This window comes from Coregonus clupeaformis, chromosome 39 (genome assembly GCF_020615455.1).
Source record: "Coregonus clupeaformis isolate EN_2021a chromosome 39, ASM2061545v1, whole genome shotgun sequence".
NCBI lineage: Eukaryota > Metazoa > Chordata > Actinopteri > Salmoniformes > Salmonidae > Coregonus > Coregonus clupeaformis.
This window is the reverse complement of record NC_059230.1, coordinates 1,030,358-1,048,987: the sequence shown is the minus strand read 5'-3', so window position 1 is coordinate 1,048,987 and position 18,630 is coordinate 1,030,358. Positions and strand designations below refer to the sequence as shown.

The window sequence follows — 18,630 nt, the reverse complement described above, 5'->3', positions numbered from 1 at the left end:
AATCGGATCGTAGATCTGTGGTTTGAGTATACCGTATCTGGAGCAGGAGGGGGCGCTGTTCAGACAGAGACATCAGCAGATCCAGCATGACAGCACTTTATGTGAAGAAGAAGAAGAAGAAGAAGAAGAAGAAGGTTGTGATGAGGAAAATGGGACTGACTGAAAGAAACCAGATTATCATGTATGACTGGCATCTGTTATAAGGTACAAAGTGTATAACTGACACCCACACAGACACATACCAACATTAGTTATCATCTTAACCATAAGAGTCAGTCTGAAACATTCACTCAGCATGCGGACCGTACACAGGAACATGCTCCCCTGGCATCTCCCATGTTTACTTTTTCTCGGCCCGGGATGCTGTGGCCCCGTAGAGGAGGCTGCAGCAGAGGGCTGTTGTTGTTCTTGACATACTGGCAGCAGTTGGCCCAGTGGAGGTAGAGGACACCGGGGTAACAGAGGTTTGTTGTTGTTTTGATACACCAGCGGAGGCTGGAGAGAATGCTCCTGCCAGCTGAATGGCTGGCTGAGTGGAAGGCACGTTGGACTTGCAAGTGTGAGCATCACCTTGTGGCAGAGACTGGGACTGCAGTTTTGTAGTAGGACCAGATAAATGATGAGGCAGAAAGGGACTGCACTGATTGTACAGTGGCTGTGGCAGACATTTGCACTGATATCACAATGGACGTGGCCATCAAAGGAGGCTGCTGAGGGGAGGAAGGCTAATTTTACATTAAGTGACCCTGGCAGCCAATCAGAGGTGGGTAGAAGAAGGGAATGTTAATCATAAAGCTGTCAAGTATGTATGTATGTATGTATGTACAGTGGGGAGAACAAGTATTTGATACACTGCCGATTTTGCAGGTTTTCCTACTTACAAAGCATGTAGAGGTCTGTAATCTTTATCATAGGTACACTTCAACTGTGAGAGACGGAATCTAAAACAAAAATCCATAAAATCACAATGTATGATTTTTAAGTAATTAATTTGCATTTTATTGCATGACATAAGTATTTGATCACCTTCCAACCAGTAAGAATTCCGGCTCTCACAGACCTGTTAGTTTTTCTTTAAGAAGCCCTCCTGTTCTCCACTCATTACCTGTATTAACTGCACCTGTTTGAACTCGTTACCTGTATAAAAGACACCTGTCCACACACTCAATCAAACAGACTCCAACCGCTCCACAATGGCCAAGACCAGAGCGCTGTGTAAGGACATCAGGGTTAAAATTGTAGACCTGCTCAAGGCTGGGATGGGCTACAGGACAATAGGCAAGCAGCTTGGTGAGAAGGCAACAACTGTTGGCGCAATTATTAGAAAATTGAAGAAGTTCAAGATGACGGTCAATCACCCTCGGTCTGGAGCTTCATGCAAGATCTCACCTCGTGGGGCATCAATGATCATGAGGAAGGTGAGGGATCAGCCCAGAACTACACGGCAGGACCTGGTCAATGACCTGAAGAGAGCTGGGACCACAGTCTCAAAGAAAACCATTAGTAACACACTACGCCGTCATGGATTAAAATCCTGCAGCGCACGCAAGGTCCCCCTGCTCAAGCCAGCGCATGTCCAGGCCCGTCTGAAGTTTGCCAATGACCATCTGGATGATCCAGAGGAGGAATGGGCGAAGGTCATGTGGTCTGATGAGTCAAAAATAGAGCTTTTTGGTCTAAACTCCACTCGCCGTGTTTGGAGGAAGAAGAAGGATGAGTACAACCCCAAGAACACCATCCCAACCGTGAAGCATGGAGGTGGAAAAATCATTCTTTGGGGATGCTTTTCTGCAAAGGGGACAGGACGACTGCACCGTATGGAGGGGAGGATGGAAGGGGCCATGTATCGCGAGATCTTGGCCAACAACCTCCTTCCCTCAGTAAGAGCATTGAAGATGGGTCGTGGCTGGGTCTTCCAGAATGACAACGACCCGAAACACACAGCCAGGGCAACTAAGGAGTGGCTCCGTAAGAAGCATCTCAAGGTCCTGGAGTGGCCTAGCCAGTCTCCAGGCCTGAACCCAATAGAACATCTTTGGAGGGAGCTGAAAGTCCGTATTGCCCAGCGAAAGCCCCGAAACCTGAAGGATCTGGAGAAGGTCTGTATGGAGGAGTGGGCCAAAATCCCTGCTGCAGTGTGTGCAAACCTTGTTAAGACCTACAGGAAACGTATGATCTCTGTAATTGCAAACAAAGGTTTCTGTACCAAATATTAAGTTCTGCTTTTCTGATGTATCAAATACTTATGTCATGCAATAAAATGCAAATTCATTACTTAAAAATCATACAATGTGATTTTCTGGATTTTTGTTTTAGATTCCGTCTCTCACAGTTGAAGTGTACCTATGATATAAATTACAGACCTCTACATGCTTTGTAAGTAGGAAAACCTGCAAAATCGGCAGTGTATCAAATACTTGTTCTCCTCACTGTATGTATGTAAGTAATAGGTATGGTTGCCCCTCATGAACCTTTTCAGCCTTCTGGGTGTGCACTTTCCAAGTAAATTACTAAGTGATTGAGGACACACAGAGGAGCTAATGATCAGTTTAGAAACCTATTCCATATTCAAAAACCTTTTCCATATTCAAAAACCTTTTTTTTTACTTACTCTGAGATCTAGAGGGACATTCTCAACTCTTAAAACATCAGGACTGGAAAAATAACAGGATAATACATTTAAAGAAGTGTTTCTCATCGACCAACGGAATAAAACAGACGGAAAAACGATCTCTATGGGACAGTCTCGTCTTTGGGAGTGAAGCCTGAATAACGGTTGTGGGACAATGCTTTAAAAAAACACTACATCGGATTGTCCAAAGCTGTATGGTTTCCATGGACTCACTGATACAGGTGGACGTGAAACCCAACCTCAGGTTCATTAATGGAATAATCTGATCTCAAATCAATTACAGTGAGGGAAAGAAGTATTTGATCCCCTGCTGATTTAGTACGTTTTCCCACTAACAAAGAAATGATCAGTCTATAATTTGAATGGTAGGTTTATTTGAACAGTGAGAGACAAAAAAATCCAGAAAAACGCATGTAAAAAATGTTATAAGTTGATTTGCATTTTAATGAGGGAAATAAGTATTTGACCCCTCTGCAAAACATGACTTAGTACTTGGTGGCAAAACCTGTGTTGGCTATCACAGAGGTCAGACATTTCTTGTAGTTGGCCACCAGGTTTGCACACATCTCAGGAGGGATTTTGTCCCACTCCTCTTTGCAGATCTTCTCCAAGTCATTAAGGTTTCGAGGCTGACGTTTGGCAACTTGAACCTTCAGCTCCCTCCACAGATTTTCTATGGGATTAAGGTCTGGAGACTGGCTAGGCCACTCCAGGACCTTAATGTGTTTCTTCTTGAGCCACTCCTTTGTTGCCTTGGCCGTGTGTTTTGGGTCATTGTCATGCTGGAATACCCATCCACGACCCATTTTCAATGCCCTGGCTGAGGGAAGGAGGTTCTCACCCAAGGTTTGACGGTCCATCGTCGCTGCAGGATTTCAGTCCTTCACGGCGTAGTGTGTTACCAATTGTTTTCTTGGTGACTATGGTCCCAGCTGCCTTGAGATCATTGACAAGATCCTCCCGTGTAGTTTTGGGCTGATTCCTCACCGTTCTCATGATCATTGCAACTCCACGAGGTGAGATCGTGCATGGAGCCCCAGGCCGAGGGAGATTAACAGTTATTTTGTGTTTCTTCCATTTGCGAATAATCGCACCAACTGTTGTCACCTTCTCACCAAGCTGCTTGGCGATGGTCTTGTAGCCCATTCCAGCGTTGTGTAGGTGTACAATCTTGACCCTGACATCCTTGGAGAGCTCTTTGGTCTTGGCCATGGTGGAGAGTTTGGAATCTGATTGATTGATTGCTTCTGTGGACAGGTGTCTTTTATACAGGTAACAAACTGAGATTAGGAGCACTCCCTTTAAGAGTGTGCTCCTAATCTCGGCTCCTTACCTGTATAAAAAGACACCTGGGAGCCAGAAATCTTTCTGATTGAGAGGGGGTCAAATACATATTTCCCTCATTAAAATGCAAATCAATTTATAACATGCGTTTTTCTGGATTTTTTTGTTGTTATTCTGTCTCTCACTGTTAAAATATACCTACCATTAAAATGATAGACTGATCATTTCTTTGTTAGTGGGCAAACGTACAAAATCAGCAGGGGATCAAATTCTTTTTTCCCTCACTGTACTTATCAGGACATCTAAGGAAACAACATATTTTAATTGTATTCATATTGATATACAGTGATCCATGTTTACAATTAGTCTGCCCAGTGATATGATATCTTACTTATACCAGTTTGCCAATTAGCATATCTTGTTTTGCACTTTGGTACTACTTTGGTACTAAAACAAATGAATGTAAATAATGTTGTAATATCACATGTATATAATAATATGGCCTAACAATGGGTCTGTATATAGAGAAGAGATATTGCACTGTGGTAGTTCTTACACACACAAAACATATTTCAAATGTGTACCAAAAACGAATAGTTATTTCCCCACTCATTTTTGTAAACTGCATAATATCAAACCAATAATACAATTGCAAACTGCTGAGGGGAGGACGGCTCATTATAATGGCCGGAACGGCGCAAATGGAATGGCATCATAATGTAATGGCGCCGGAGGAGATGGCTGCCGTTTTACGGGATCCTAACCAATTGTGCTATTGTGTGTGTTTTTTCACGTTATTTGTAACTTATTTTGTACACAATGTTTCTGCCACAGTCTCTAATGAACAAAAAGAGCTTCTGATATCAGGACAGCGATTACTCACCTCGTAATGGAAGAATATTTTTTATTTAACGAGTCGGACGCGAAGGATTTACTTCAGACACCCGACAAAGCTCAAATCCCCGTCATTCCCAGGAGAGAGAAGGAGATATTGGGGACGTAGGTGGGGGTTCGTTGTAAGGATCCGACAACAAGTGGGTAAGCTGCCTCTTAACATCAGTCCTATTAGCCAATGTACAATCATTGGATATCAAAATAGACGAGGTACGATCTCGAATATCCTACCAACAGGACATTAAAAACTGTAATATCTTATGTTTCATTGATTCGTGGCTGAACGATGACATGGATAATATAAAGCTGGCTGGGTTTACGCTGCATCGGCAAGATAGAAGAGCGGCCTCCGGTAAGACAAAGGGTGGCGGTCTGTATATATTTGTAAACAACAACTGGTGCACAAAATCTAATATTAAGGAAGTCTCAAGGTTTTGATCGCCTGAGGTAGAGTATCTCATGATAAGCTGTTGTCACGATCGTCGTAGGGAATAGACCAAGGCGCAGCGTGATGAACGAACATGTTTATTTATCTATAGTGATAAATTCTGACAATGAACAAAACAACAAACGACTCGTAACGTCCTAGGTAACATAGACCAACACGGAACAAGAACCCACAAACACAAAGGGAAAACAGACAGTTTAAATATGGCTCCCAATCAGAGACAACCCACAACAGCTGACACTCGTTGCCTCTGATTGGGAGCCACTCTGGCCAACATAGAAATAACCAAACTAGAACTCCCAACATAGAAATATAACACATAGAATGAACACACCCTGGCTCAACATATAGAGTCCCAGAACCAGGGTGTGACAGTACCCCCCCTAAAGGCGCGGACTGCGACCGCGCCTCAACCAGAGCAAAACAGGGGAGGGCTGGGTGGGCATTCCTCCTCGGCGGCGGTTCTGGCTCCGGGCTTGCCCACCACCCTCCAATAATCCCCCCATAGCGCCCCTGGTCCGGTCCCGCTGGCTGGAGCTGAACTGGACATTGTAGGAGCGGGTCTTACCAGGCTGACGACTCGCACCCCTGGCTTGGTGCGTAGAGGAGGAACGGGCCTTACCAGGCTGACGACTCGCACCCCTGGCTTGGTGCGTGGAGGAGGAACGGGCCTTACCAGGCTGACGACTCGCACCCCTGGCTTGGTGCGAGTGGCAGGAACAGGCTGGACCAGGCTGACGACTCGCACCCCTGGCTTGGTGCGAGTGGCAGGAACAGGCCGGGCCGGGCTGGCGACGCGCACCGTAGCTTTGGTGCGAGTGGCAGGAACAGGCCGGGCCGGGCTGGCGACGCACATCGTAGGTTTGGTGCGAGGAGCAGGAACAGGCCGGGCCGGGCTGGCGACGCGCACCGTAGACTTGGTGCGAGTGGCAGGAACAGGCCGGGCCGGGCTGGCGACGCGCACCTTAGACTTGGTGCGAGTGGCAGGAACAGGCCGGGCCGGGCTGGCGACGCCGCACCGTAGACTTGGTGCGAGTGGCAGGAACAGGCCGGGCCGGGCTGGCGACAGCGCACCGTAGGCTTGGTGCGAGGGGCAGGAACAGGCCGGGCCGGGCTGGCGATGCGCACCGTAGGCTTGGTGCGAGGAGCAGGAACAGGCCGGGCCGGGCTGGCGACGCGCACCGTAGACTTGGTGCGAGTGGCAGGAACAGGCCGGGCCGGGCTGGCGACGCGCACCGTACACTTGGTGCGAGGGGCAGGAACAGGCCGGGCCGGGCTGGCGACGCGCACCGTACACTTGGTGCGAGGGGCAGGAACAGGCCGGGCCGGGCTGGCGACGCGCACCGTACACTTGGTGCGAGGGGCAGGAACAGGCCGGACCGTACTGGGGACACACACCACTGGCCCTACACCGGGATCTGGAACGGGCCGGACCGGACTGGTAACACACCCCAGTACCTCTCGCCGTGCCTCTACACCTTCCTTCCCTTCTTTGACCAGTGACCCCCGTAACCTGGTGGCCTTCTGAATTCGCCCCTTGTCTGCCTCCGTCAGCCCCGTCGTCCATGCCATGTGCCCCCCCCCTAAAAATGTCTTGGGGTTGCCTCTCGCCTGTCTGACGTTGACCCGTTTGCCGCCGCTGCTCCTCTCTACGGCGCGCCTCCCATGTCCAGGCTGCCTGCTCCTGGACACGCTGCTTGGTCCTGGTATGGTGGGTTCTTCTGTCACGATCGTCGTAGGGAATAGACCAAGGCGCAGCGTGATGAACGAACATGTTTATTTATCTATAGTGATAAATTCTGACAATGAACAAAACAACAAACGACTCGTAACGTCCTAGGTAACATAGACCAACACGGAACAAGAACCCACAAACACAAAGGGAAAACAGACAGTTTAAATATGGCTCCCAATCAGAGACAACCCACAACAGCTGACACTCGTTGCCTCTGATTGGGAGCCACTCTGGCCAACATAGAAATAACCAAACTAGAACTCCCAACATAGAAATATAACACATAGAATGAACACACCCTGGCTCAACATATAGAGTCCCAGAACCAGGGTGTGACAGCTGTAGACCAAACTATTTACCAAGAGAGTTTCATCTATATTTTATCGTAGCTATCTATTTACCACCACAAACCGATGCTGGCACTAAGACCACACTCAATGAGCTGTATAAGGCCATTAGCAAACAGGAAAACGCTCATCCAGAGGCGGCGCTCCTAGTGGCCGGGGACTTTAATGCAGGGAAACTTTAATCCATATTACCTCATTTCTACCAGCATGTTAAATGTGCAACCAGAGGAAAGAAAACTCTAGACCACCTTTACTCCACACACAGAGACGTGTACAAAGCTCTCCCTCCATTTGACAAATCTGACCATAATTATATCCTCCGGATTCCTGCTTACAAGCAAAAACTAAAGCAGGAAGCACCAGTGACTCTGTCAATAAAGAAGTGAGATGACGCAGATGCTAAGCTACAGGACTGTTTTGCTAGCACAGACTGGAATATGTTCTGGGATTCTTCCGATGGTATTGAGGAGTACACCACATCAGTCACTGGCTTCATCAATAAGGGCATCGATGACGTTGTCCCCACACTGACCGTACGTACATACCCCAACCAGAAGCCATGGATTACAGGCAACATCCGCACTGAGCTAAAGGGTAGAGCTGCCACTCTCAAAGAACGGGACTCTAACCCGGACGCTTATAAGAAATCCTGCTATGCCCTCCGACGAACCATCAAATAGGTGAAGTGTCAATACAGGACTAAGATTGAGTCGTACTACACCAGCTCTGACGCCCGTCGGATGTGGCAGGGCTTGCAAACTATTACAGACTACAAAGGGAAGCACAGCCGAGAGCTGCCCAGCGACATGAGCCTACCAGACGAGCTAAATTACTTCTATGCTCGCGTCGAGGCAAGCAACGCTGAAGCATTCATGAGAGCATCAGCTGTTCCGGACGACTGTGTGATCACGCTCTCCGTAGCCGATGTGAGTAAGACCTTTAAACAGGTCAACATTCACGGATTATCTTGTTCCGGAGAGGTTTGTGTTTTGTTAACCTTAGGACTTCACGTATCGTTTTGTTGTTTTGTTTTGTTGTATTGTAAAGTACTCATTAAAAGATGTACGCATATCACGCTGCGCCTTGGTCCGCTGTTCATAACGATCGTGACATGTGGAATATCAAGAAGCTAATTAAACAGCATGATCATTACGCAGGTGCACCTTGTGCTGGGGATAATAGAAGACACTCTAAAATCTGCAATTTTGTCACACAACACAATGCCACAGATGTCTCAAGTTTTGAGGGAGCATGCAATTGGCATACTGACTGCAGGAATGTCCACCAGATCTGTTGCCAGATAATTAAATGTTCAAGTCTCTACAATAAGCTGCCTCCAATGTAGTTTTAGAGAATTTAGCAGTACGTCCAACCGGCATCACAACCGCAGATCACGTGTAACCACTCCAGCCCAGGACCTCCACATCCGGCTTCTTCATCTGCAGGATCGTCTGAGACCAGCCACCCAGACAGCTGATGAAACTGAGGAGTATTTATGTCTGTAATAGAGCCCTTTTGTGGAGAAAAACTCATTCTGATTGGCTGGGCCTAGCTCCCCAGTGGGTGGGCCTGGCTCCCGTGTGGGTGGGCCTATGCCCTCCAACCCATGGCTGCGCCCCTGCCAAATCATGTGAAATACATATATTAGGGCCTAATGAATTAATTCCAATTGACTGATTTCCTAATATGAACTGTAACTCAGTAAAATCGTTGAAATTGTTGCATGTTGAGTTGATATTTTTGTTCAGTATAATTTACTTGGTTTCCTCTTTCTCTTCCTCGCAGGTCCAGAGTCATCGCACACTGTTGAACAACTGAATTCTCCACAAGCTAATAAAAAGGTATGGATGGAACAGTGTCCACAATTCAAAGAAATTCTCAACTCACTCCCTCACAAACTCTTACAGTATAACTGTCCCATGAACATAATCTCTCCTCAGAGCCAAAATCAACGAGTAAAATCTCTCTAACCTTTTGACCCTCTTTCCCTAACCCGTATTCCTCTGCAGTAGAAACGCAGTAAGATGAAGACCGTGGAAACCCTTAAGTGCACTGCTGTCTGCGCTCCTCTGCTTGCGAATGGAGCACTCAAGTTTTCAAGATATTTAACTTTCAAAATAGAGAAATCATCCCCCTATGACGCATTTTGCATCATATGACGCATTTTGCATCATATGATGCTGCGTTTTTCATCATATGATCAAATCACATCAAATCTCACTGTGGATGGATTAGACTTCAGAATTGCATTGGGGCATACTTATATTTCACTGAACAGCATCACCTATGGATTGTGGATCAATGAAATGGGGTATCAGTCTACTCAGTGACAACCACAGAACACAACTGTGAAGAGTTTAAACAAATATTAGCATCGTAGCTCATATTGCGGGACTCTGAAAACACAGTGAAATGAGCCACATTAAGCTTACCAATCAACCTACTAATAATTGTTTAACATGGAGAGATTAGAACATTGAGAGATTAGATCTTTTTCAGGGAATTTACACTTTCCCACCTGCCATAGCAGACACTGTGAGTACTCAATTATAGATGCTAATGTGGGTCTCTCTACTCTGGAACTTTCTCTTGAACACATACAGTGGGGAAAAAAAGTATTTAGTCAGCCACCAATTGTGCAAGTTCTCCCACTTAAAAAGATGAGAGAGGCCTGTAATTTTTATCATAGGTACATGTCAACTATGACAGACAAATTGAGGAAAAAAAATCCAGAAAATCACATTGTAGGATTTTTAATGAATTTATTTGCAAATGATGGTGGAAAATAAGTATTTGGTCACCGACAAACAAGCAAGATTTCTGGCTCTCACAGACCTGTAACTTCTTCTTTAAGAGGCTCCTCTGTCCTCCACTCGTTACCTGTATTAATGGCACCTGTTTGAACTTGTTATCAGTATAAAAGACACCTGTCCACAACCTCAAACAGTCACACTCCAAACTCCACTATGGCCAAGACCAAAGAGCTGTCAAAGGACACCAGAAACAAAATTGTAGACCTGCACCAGGCTGGGATGACTGAATCTGCAATAGGTAAGCAGCTTGGTTTGAAGAAATCAACTGTGGGAGCAATTATTAGGAAATGGAAGACATACAAGACCACTGATAATCTCCCACGATCTGGGGCTCCACGCAAGATCTCACCCCGTGGGGTCAAAATGATCACAAGAACGGTGAGCAAAAATCCCGAACCACACAGGGGGACCTAGTGAATGACCTGCAGAGAGCTGGGACCAAAGTAACAAAGCCTACCATTAGTAACACACTACGCCCGCCAGGGACTAAAATCCTGCAGTGCCAGACGTGTCCCCCCTGCTTAAGCCAGTACATGTCCAGGCCCGTCTGAAGTTTGCTCGAGTGCATTTGGATGATCCAGAAGAGGATTGGGAGAATGTCATATGAAACCAAAATAGAACTTTTTGGTAAAAACTCAACTCGTTGTGTTTGGAGGACAAAGAATGCTGAGTTGCATCCAAAGAACACCATACCTACTGTGAAGCATTGGGGTGGAAACATCATGCTTTGGGGCTGTTTTTCTGCAAATGGACCAGGACGACTGATCCGTGTAAAGGAAAGAATGAATGGGACCATGTATCGTGAGATTTTGAGTGAAAACCTCCTTCCATCAGCAAGGGCATTGAAGATTAAACGTGGCTGGGTCTTTCAGCATGACAATGATCCCAAACACACCGCCCGGCAACGAAGGAGTGGCTTCGTAAGAAGCATTTCAAGGTCCTGGAGTGGCCTAGCCAGTCTCCAGATCTCAACCCCATAGAAAATCTTTGGAGGGAGTTGAAAGTCCGTGTTGCCCAGCGACAGCCCCAAAACATCACTGCTCTAGAGGAGATCTGCATGGAGGAATGGGCCAAAATACCAGCAACAGTGTGTGAAAACCTTGTGAAGACTTACAGAAAACGTTTGACCTGTGTCATTGCCAACAAAGGGTATATAACAAAGTATTGAGAAACTTTTGTTATTGACCAAATACTTATTTTCCACCATAATTTGCAAATAAATTCATAAAAAATCCTACAATGTGATTTTCTGAATTATTTTTTCCTCATTTTGTCTGTCATAGTTGACGTGTACCTATGATGAAAATTACAGGCCTCGCTCATCTTTTTAAGTGGGAGAACTTGCAGAATTTGTGGCTGACTAAATACTTTTTTTCCCCACTGTACAGCCTTCAGAAAGTATTCACACCCCTTCACTTTTTCCACATTTTGTTGTGTACAATGTGGGATTCACATGGATGTAATTGTACTTTTTAGGTCAATGATCTACACAGATTACTCTGTAATGTCAAAGTGGAAGAAAAATATTAACATTTGTAAAAACGTTATAAAATATAAAACACTAATATATCTTCATTAGATGAGTAGTCAACCCCCTGAGTCAATACATGTTATAATCAATTCAAGGGATTTAATACTTATTGATTCAAGATATTTCAGCTCTCATTTTGAATTAATTTGCAAACATTTCTGCAAACATAATTCCACTTAGACATTATGAGGTATTGTGTTTAGGCCAGTGACACAAATTCTCAATTTACATTTTAAATTCAGGCTGTACCAAAACCAAATGTGGAAAAAGTCAAGGGGTGGCGGCAGGTAGCTTAGTGGGTAAGAGCGTTGTGCCAGTAACCGAAAGGTCGCTGGTTCTAATCCCCGAGCCGACTAGGTGAAAAATCTGTCAAGGTGCCCTTAAGCAAGGCACTTAACCCTAATTGCTCCTGTAAGTCGCTCTGGATAAGAGCGTTTGCTAAATGACAAAAATGTAAATGAGGGTGAATACTTTCTGGAGGAACTTTTACCTTGTCTTGGAGGTCCTCAGAACATTTCAAGAATATTTAGAAAATGTGGTATTTGCATTTCTCAGCATGCAAATTAAAGCAGATTGGAATACATCCTTTTTATATTTGTTTCCAGATTAAAATTAACATTTGAGGACTGTATTGTAGGTGATATAGAGACACAAGGCATTTCAATTTCATTCATAGGACATTTGTACAGCATTTATTAATTATTCAAACACAAAAATATGTTTTACACTTCATATGTTGACAATCTGAACATGTTTTGAACCTGCAATGTTTGGTTCCCAACAGTCAATTTTCACACTATGTTTTATCTTTTACAGTTAGTCTAAATTCTGCATTTGACCGAATTTATACATATGCATGAAATAAAGACATCCCCTCTTTTAATACTACAGTATATCTGAGCCTCAATTTAATAGTTTAATTTTTTTATTCTAAAGAAACATTAAATGTAAAAGTGCTGTTATTAGATAAACCACTGTTGACTTATTTCACCTCAGGGAGGGGTTAAGGTTCTATGGATGACTGATAATCAAATACACCTAGGAAGCAGCACCTCATACACACACACACACACACACACACACACACACACACACACACACACACACACACACACACACACACACACACACACACACACACAGGGTGGTGGGCTACGGAACACTGCCAACCAAAAACATCATACCCTCCCAATGTTTGGCTAATACAGGGTTGTGTATTTAAGGCACCAAACGGAAGAAAAAAGATTGAAACAGGGAGTGAGTGACTCAATACGGGTATGTTTATTTTATGATTGGATATAATGTTGGATTATTCATAACCTTGGCTAATACTATAAAAAAGAATGATAATATATAAGTAAAAATAAATGAATGGTTAGGTGGTAAGGAGGCAAATTGAAGGTTAATGGAAACAAATTAAAGAGCTTCATTCTTGTTTAAGGTAGAACCAACTTGTTTCTGCCTTCATGGTTTTTGAATATTTACAATGAAGTATTTAATTTGCAACAGATTCAGTGTCCAAAGGGGTTATTTAGAAAAGGTTTAAGTTGTGTAACTATTGTCACCTCAGGGAGTGGATTAGGTTCTATGGATGACTGCTAACCAAATCCCCCCGGGAAACAACACCACACACACACACACACACACACACACACACACACACACACACACACACACACACACACACACACACACACACACACACACACACACACACACACACAGGGTGGTGGGCTATGGACCACTGCTAACCAAATACACCTCACCTTTCCCTCCCCATGTTTGGCTAATACAGGGTTGTGTTCAGACGGCACCAAACGGAAGAAAACAGATTGAAGTAGGGAGTGAGGGACTACCTGATCTTATCCAATAACAAACACTCATTTTTGTTTTCAGTTGCAAAAAGTTGCTCCTTTTCTGTTGTGTGCACTAATGAACATGACCCAGGTTTGCATGTTGGCCAGAGTGATTTTTAAAAAAAAGTGCAAGAAGAATCGATCACACACACTGAGGAGGAGGAGAGGACCGATATCACGTTTCAGGAGAAGATGCATGCAGTGTCAAAGTAACAAAAGTTTATTAAAAAAACAAAAACAAAAAAACTGGGGCTAGGCAAATGACAGGTCAAGGGCAGACAGAGGTCAGTAATCCAGAGCAGAGTCCAAAAGGTACAAAACGGCATGCAAAATGGTCAAAACTAGAAAACAAGAACAAGGGGGAAACCGCTGGTAGGCTTGACCAAACAAAACGAACTGGCAACAGACAAACAGGGAACACAGGTATAAATACACTAGGGATAATGGGGAAGATGGCCGACACCTGGAGGGGGGTGGAGACAATCACAAAGACAGGTGAAACAGGGTGTGACAAGCGCGGGATTCAGCTGAGGACAAGATAGCCCTCTCAATACAGGTATGTTTATTTTATGTTTGGATATACTGTTTTATAACCTTGGCTAATTCTATGAAAAATTAGGATGATAATATACAGTACCAGTCAAAAGTTTGGAGAATAATGTAGAATAATGTAGAATAATGTAGAATAATGGAGAATAATGTAGAATAATGGAGAATAATGGAGAATAATGGAGAATAATGGAGAATAATGGAGAATAATGTAGAATGCAACTATTGTGGAAATTCTTACACAAGGACACTCAAAATCAATCTTAAATGAAACACTGTTTATTAACAGTAAACTAGAGAGTTTCCAACAAACTTGATGCACCATACTGAACGTTTGTTCAGGTGCTCTACTGGGGCAGTCCCGTTAGATCTCTTATATACAGACAAGTTATATTTGCATGATTTAGCTTATTAATTCGTTTAAATAATGTGCTTTTTATTTTTATTTTACTGGGCTGATGATGCCTGCATCTGATGGTCAGTCTCAGCAGAGGGAGAGAACAGCAGACTGAGGGTCCACCTCTTAACACCACTCCACTCTCCCTTTCCTCCACTGACACTGACCAAAAAGGGACACCATCCTTCAGATGGTGAAAACTCAAGTCACACCACATTATTTCTGCCTCTTGCACAAATTCATGTTGTTACTCCTACGAACAGAGGAAGGTAAATATTCCTCAATATTAAAAAAGACCAAATCTGCTAATAATAACAACAATAACAAGCCTATCGATACACTTTCCTACTCATTCATTACTGCTGCAGTGCTTGTTGTAGCGCTGAGTGGAAATAGGAAGAACGCACATTTTATAGCTTATAAAAGTGTTGAATTCGAAGTGTTGACAGTGCTGAGTAACAACGTAAACATGAACTCACTCATAAACACAGCATCTCTTTGCTGTATTCGTCGACAGTCTCTCTCTAGTCATCGTTTTAAACATTTTGAAATCTCACAGTATCAACTTTGATGTAGCTTTCTTTTATGCCTGGTAAGTACTGTAGACACCGAACTAAGCTGCAAAACGGTTTTATGCCTGATACTTTGTGTCCACTAATGAATAAACCTGTGTATTATACAGTGGGGAAAAAAAGTATTTAGTCAGCCACCAATTGTGCAAGTTCTCCCACTTAAAAAGATGAGAGAGGCCTGTAATTTTCATCATAGGTACACGTCAACTATGACAGACAAATTGAGGGAAAAAAATCCAGAAAATCCCATTGTAGGATTTTTAATGAATTTATTTGCAAATTATGGTGGAAAATAAGTATTTGGTCACCTACAAACAAGCAAGATTTCTGGCTCTCACAGACCTGTAACTTCTTCTTTCAGAGGCTCCTCTGTCCTCCACTCGTTACCTGTATTAATGGCACCTGTTTGAACTTGTTATCAGTATAAAATACACCTGTCCACAACCTCAAACAGTCACACTCCAAACTTCACAATGGCCAAGACCAAAGAGCTGTCAAAGGACACCAAAAACAAAATTGTAGACCTGCACCAGGCTGGGAAGACTGAATCTGCAATAGGTAAGCAGCTTGGTTTGAAGAAATCAATTGTGGGAGCAATTATTAGGAAATGGAAGACATACAAGACCACTGATAATCTCCCTCGATCTGGGGCTCCACGCAAGATCTCACCCCGTGGGGTCAAAATGATCACAAGAACGGTGAGCAAAAATCCCAGAACCACACGGGGGGACCTAGTGAATGACCTGCAGAGAGCTGGGACCAAAGTAACAAAGCCAACCATCAGTAACACACTACGCCACCAGGGACTCAAATCCTGCAGTGCGAGACGTGTCCCCCTGCTTAAGCCAGTACATGTCCAGGCCCGTCTGAAGTGCATTTGGATGATCCAGAAGAGGATTGGGAGAATGTCATATGGTCAGATGAAACCAAAATATAACTTTTTGGTAAAAACTCAACTCAAGTCGTGTTTGGAGGACAAAGAATGCTGAGTTGCATCCAAAGAACACCATACCTACTGTGAAGCATGGGGTTGGAAACATCATGCTTTGGGGCTGTTTTTTCTGCAAAGGGACCAGGACGACTGATCCGTGTAAAGGAAAGAATGAATGGGGCCATGTATCGTGAGATTTTGAGTGAAACCCTCCTTCCATCAGCAAGGGCATTGAAGATGAAACGTGGCTGGGTCTTTCAGCATGACAATGATCCCAAACACACCGCCCGGGCAACGAAGGAGTGGCTTCGTAAGAAGCATTTCAAGGTCCTGGAGTGGCCTAGCCAGTCTCCAGATCTCAACCCCATAGAAAATCTTTGGAGGGAGTTGAAAGTCTGTGTTGCCCAGCGACAGCCCCAAAACATCACTGCTCTAGAGGAGATCTGCATGGAGGAATGGGCCAAAATACCAGCAACAGTGTGTGAAAACCTTGTGAAGACTTACAGAAAACGTTTGACCTGTGTCATTGCCAACAAAGGGTATATAACAAAGTATTGAGAAACTTTTGTTATTGACCAAATACTTATTTTCCACCATCATATGCCAATAAATTCATTAAAAATCCTACAACGTGATTTTCTGGAATTTTTTTTCTCATTTTGTCTGTCATAGTTGACGTGTACCTATGATGAAAATTACAGGCCTCTCTCATCTTTTTAAGTGGGAGAACTTGCACAATTGGTGGCTGACTAAATACTTTTTTCCCCCACTGTATCTGTCTCTGTCACTCAAATAGACAACGTGGCGTTGAGAGGAGTGGCCGCTCAGTCTTCCCTTTGGGATTTATGGTGTAGTCCAAGCAAAGTCATCGAGTGGTGGATCCTGCAGCAGCACTGTGTTTAACATCAACCCCTGGTGGAGAGTGGACCTGCTGAATGTGACCAGAGTGACAGCTGTCAGCATCACTAACAGAAGAGATGTTGTTCCTGAGAGGCTTGATGGTGCTGAGATCCGCATTGGTAATTCACTGGAGAACAACGGCATCAACAACCCCAGGTGAGTAGTGAAATAGAATAAAAAACATTGTACTGTAATTCAGCAGTTTATGTGATTCAATAAAAAAACTGTTATTCATGAAATATGTTGATATGTTCAGTCTTCCTGTAGTGAAGAGGCATTTTCACTATAGCAACGAACTGTACAATAATCATGTCCCTCCCTCCCTCTCTTCCCCAACCCCCACCCCCCTTTCTCTCTCTCCAACCTCCCTCTCTCGGTCCCCCACCTCTCTTTCTGTACAATAATCATGTCCTTTGCTCTCTCCCCAATCCCCTTCTCTCTCTCTCCCCCACCCCCTCTCTCTCTCCCACACCCCCTCTCTCTCTCTCCCACCCCCCTTTTGCTCTCTCTCACCCCCACCACCCTCTCTCACCCCCCCTCTTTCTCTCTCTCCCCCACCTCCTTCTCTCTTTGTCCCCCACCCTTCTCTCTCTCTCTCACTAGTACAAATCTGTGTAAAAAAATACCGTAAAAGTCATTATAATCTGGCAGTGTGAAAAACATGTTCAGCAACAACGTGCGTTTAAAAAAAATAACACTAGTTATGCATTGCTCAGCTTAATAAACTCTAGTAAAACAATCACCTTTTTGTGCAGAGCATTGTTAAAGTAATATGTCAAATTAAATCATACTGTCAAGTCATAATGAATTTTGTAGTATTTCCAGTATTTTGCACAGATTTGAAATATTTTGCACCATGAAAAAAATCACCAAATGTATTTCAGCCCCCAAGTCAAAGAGAACGGTGGTGAGGATGAAGATCCAATCAGATGCTGATCTGACAGACCAGGCAGTCGGTGACCAGCTCCTACAGCAGGTGAGAGAGAGGGAGAAAATATAATCTAACTGCTTTTGCTTTAATCTAGCTGCATGTAGAGCTCCTGAAGCAGGGTGTGTCTGACATTCAACTGTGCTGGAGGACCCAACCAGATGGACAGACTTTCCACCATGAGGAAGAAGAGAAGGAGGATGGACCCACTCAGACAGGTAACAACAAGAAGCATATTATAGACTGTTTTCCTTATTGCCACAGACAGGCAATGAAGACATTGTGCTTTTATCAGAGTTGGGGTCTATTCCATTTCCTGAATTGACTGAATTAAAATGAAATCAACCCTAACTCTGGGTCCTATTATCTTATTGCCAAGTTGTTATTGTAAGAACAGAACGTGTTAGCTAGTAAAAACTCAATTAGTACATGAAAGAGTTTCTTGTATGTCATTTCTCTTACAGGTGTCTGTGGAACTGAAGGGTGCTAGCCTGGTGAGAGACTCCAATGAGACAAAACAGTTTTAAGATTGGACTGTATTGATGACATAATCTATCTACCGTAAAACTTCAATTAAATACTGAGTCTCAAATAGCTGCCTGTCCCTTTTACTAGCCAGGCAACAGCACACATTTCAGCAAATAAACACCTCTTTCAAATAAACGCAGGGTCTAAAATTGTTTATGAGGATACTATGAATTACCATGGATTGTTTATAAGGTTTAAGGTTTGATTTGTTACATTAAATAATTCTGTAATAGCAATCATCTGTTTTTATCATCAGTAAGACACTACTAGCCATTGGCTGCTAAC

At 43.9% G+C, this 18,630-nt stretch overlaps 1 long non-coding RNA gene across 1 annotated transcript; it reads left to right on the top strand.

Annotated features, from left to right (window-relative positions):
* Positions 1 to 118: 118 nt before the first annotated feature.
* Positions 119 to 9,937, top strand: LOC123482864. The gene is made up of 3 exons (XR_006657953.1): positions 119 to 204; positions 9,126 to 9,181; positions 9,350 to 9,937. It is a non-coding gene; the product is annotated as an uncharacterized LOC123482864 (long non-coding RNA).
* The last annotated feature ends 8,693 nt before the right edge of the window (positions 9,938 to 18,630 follow it).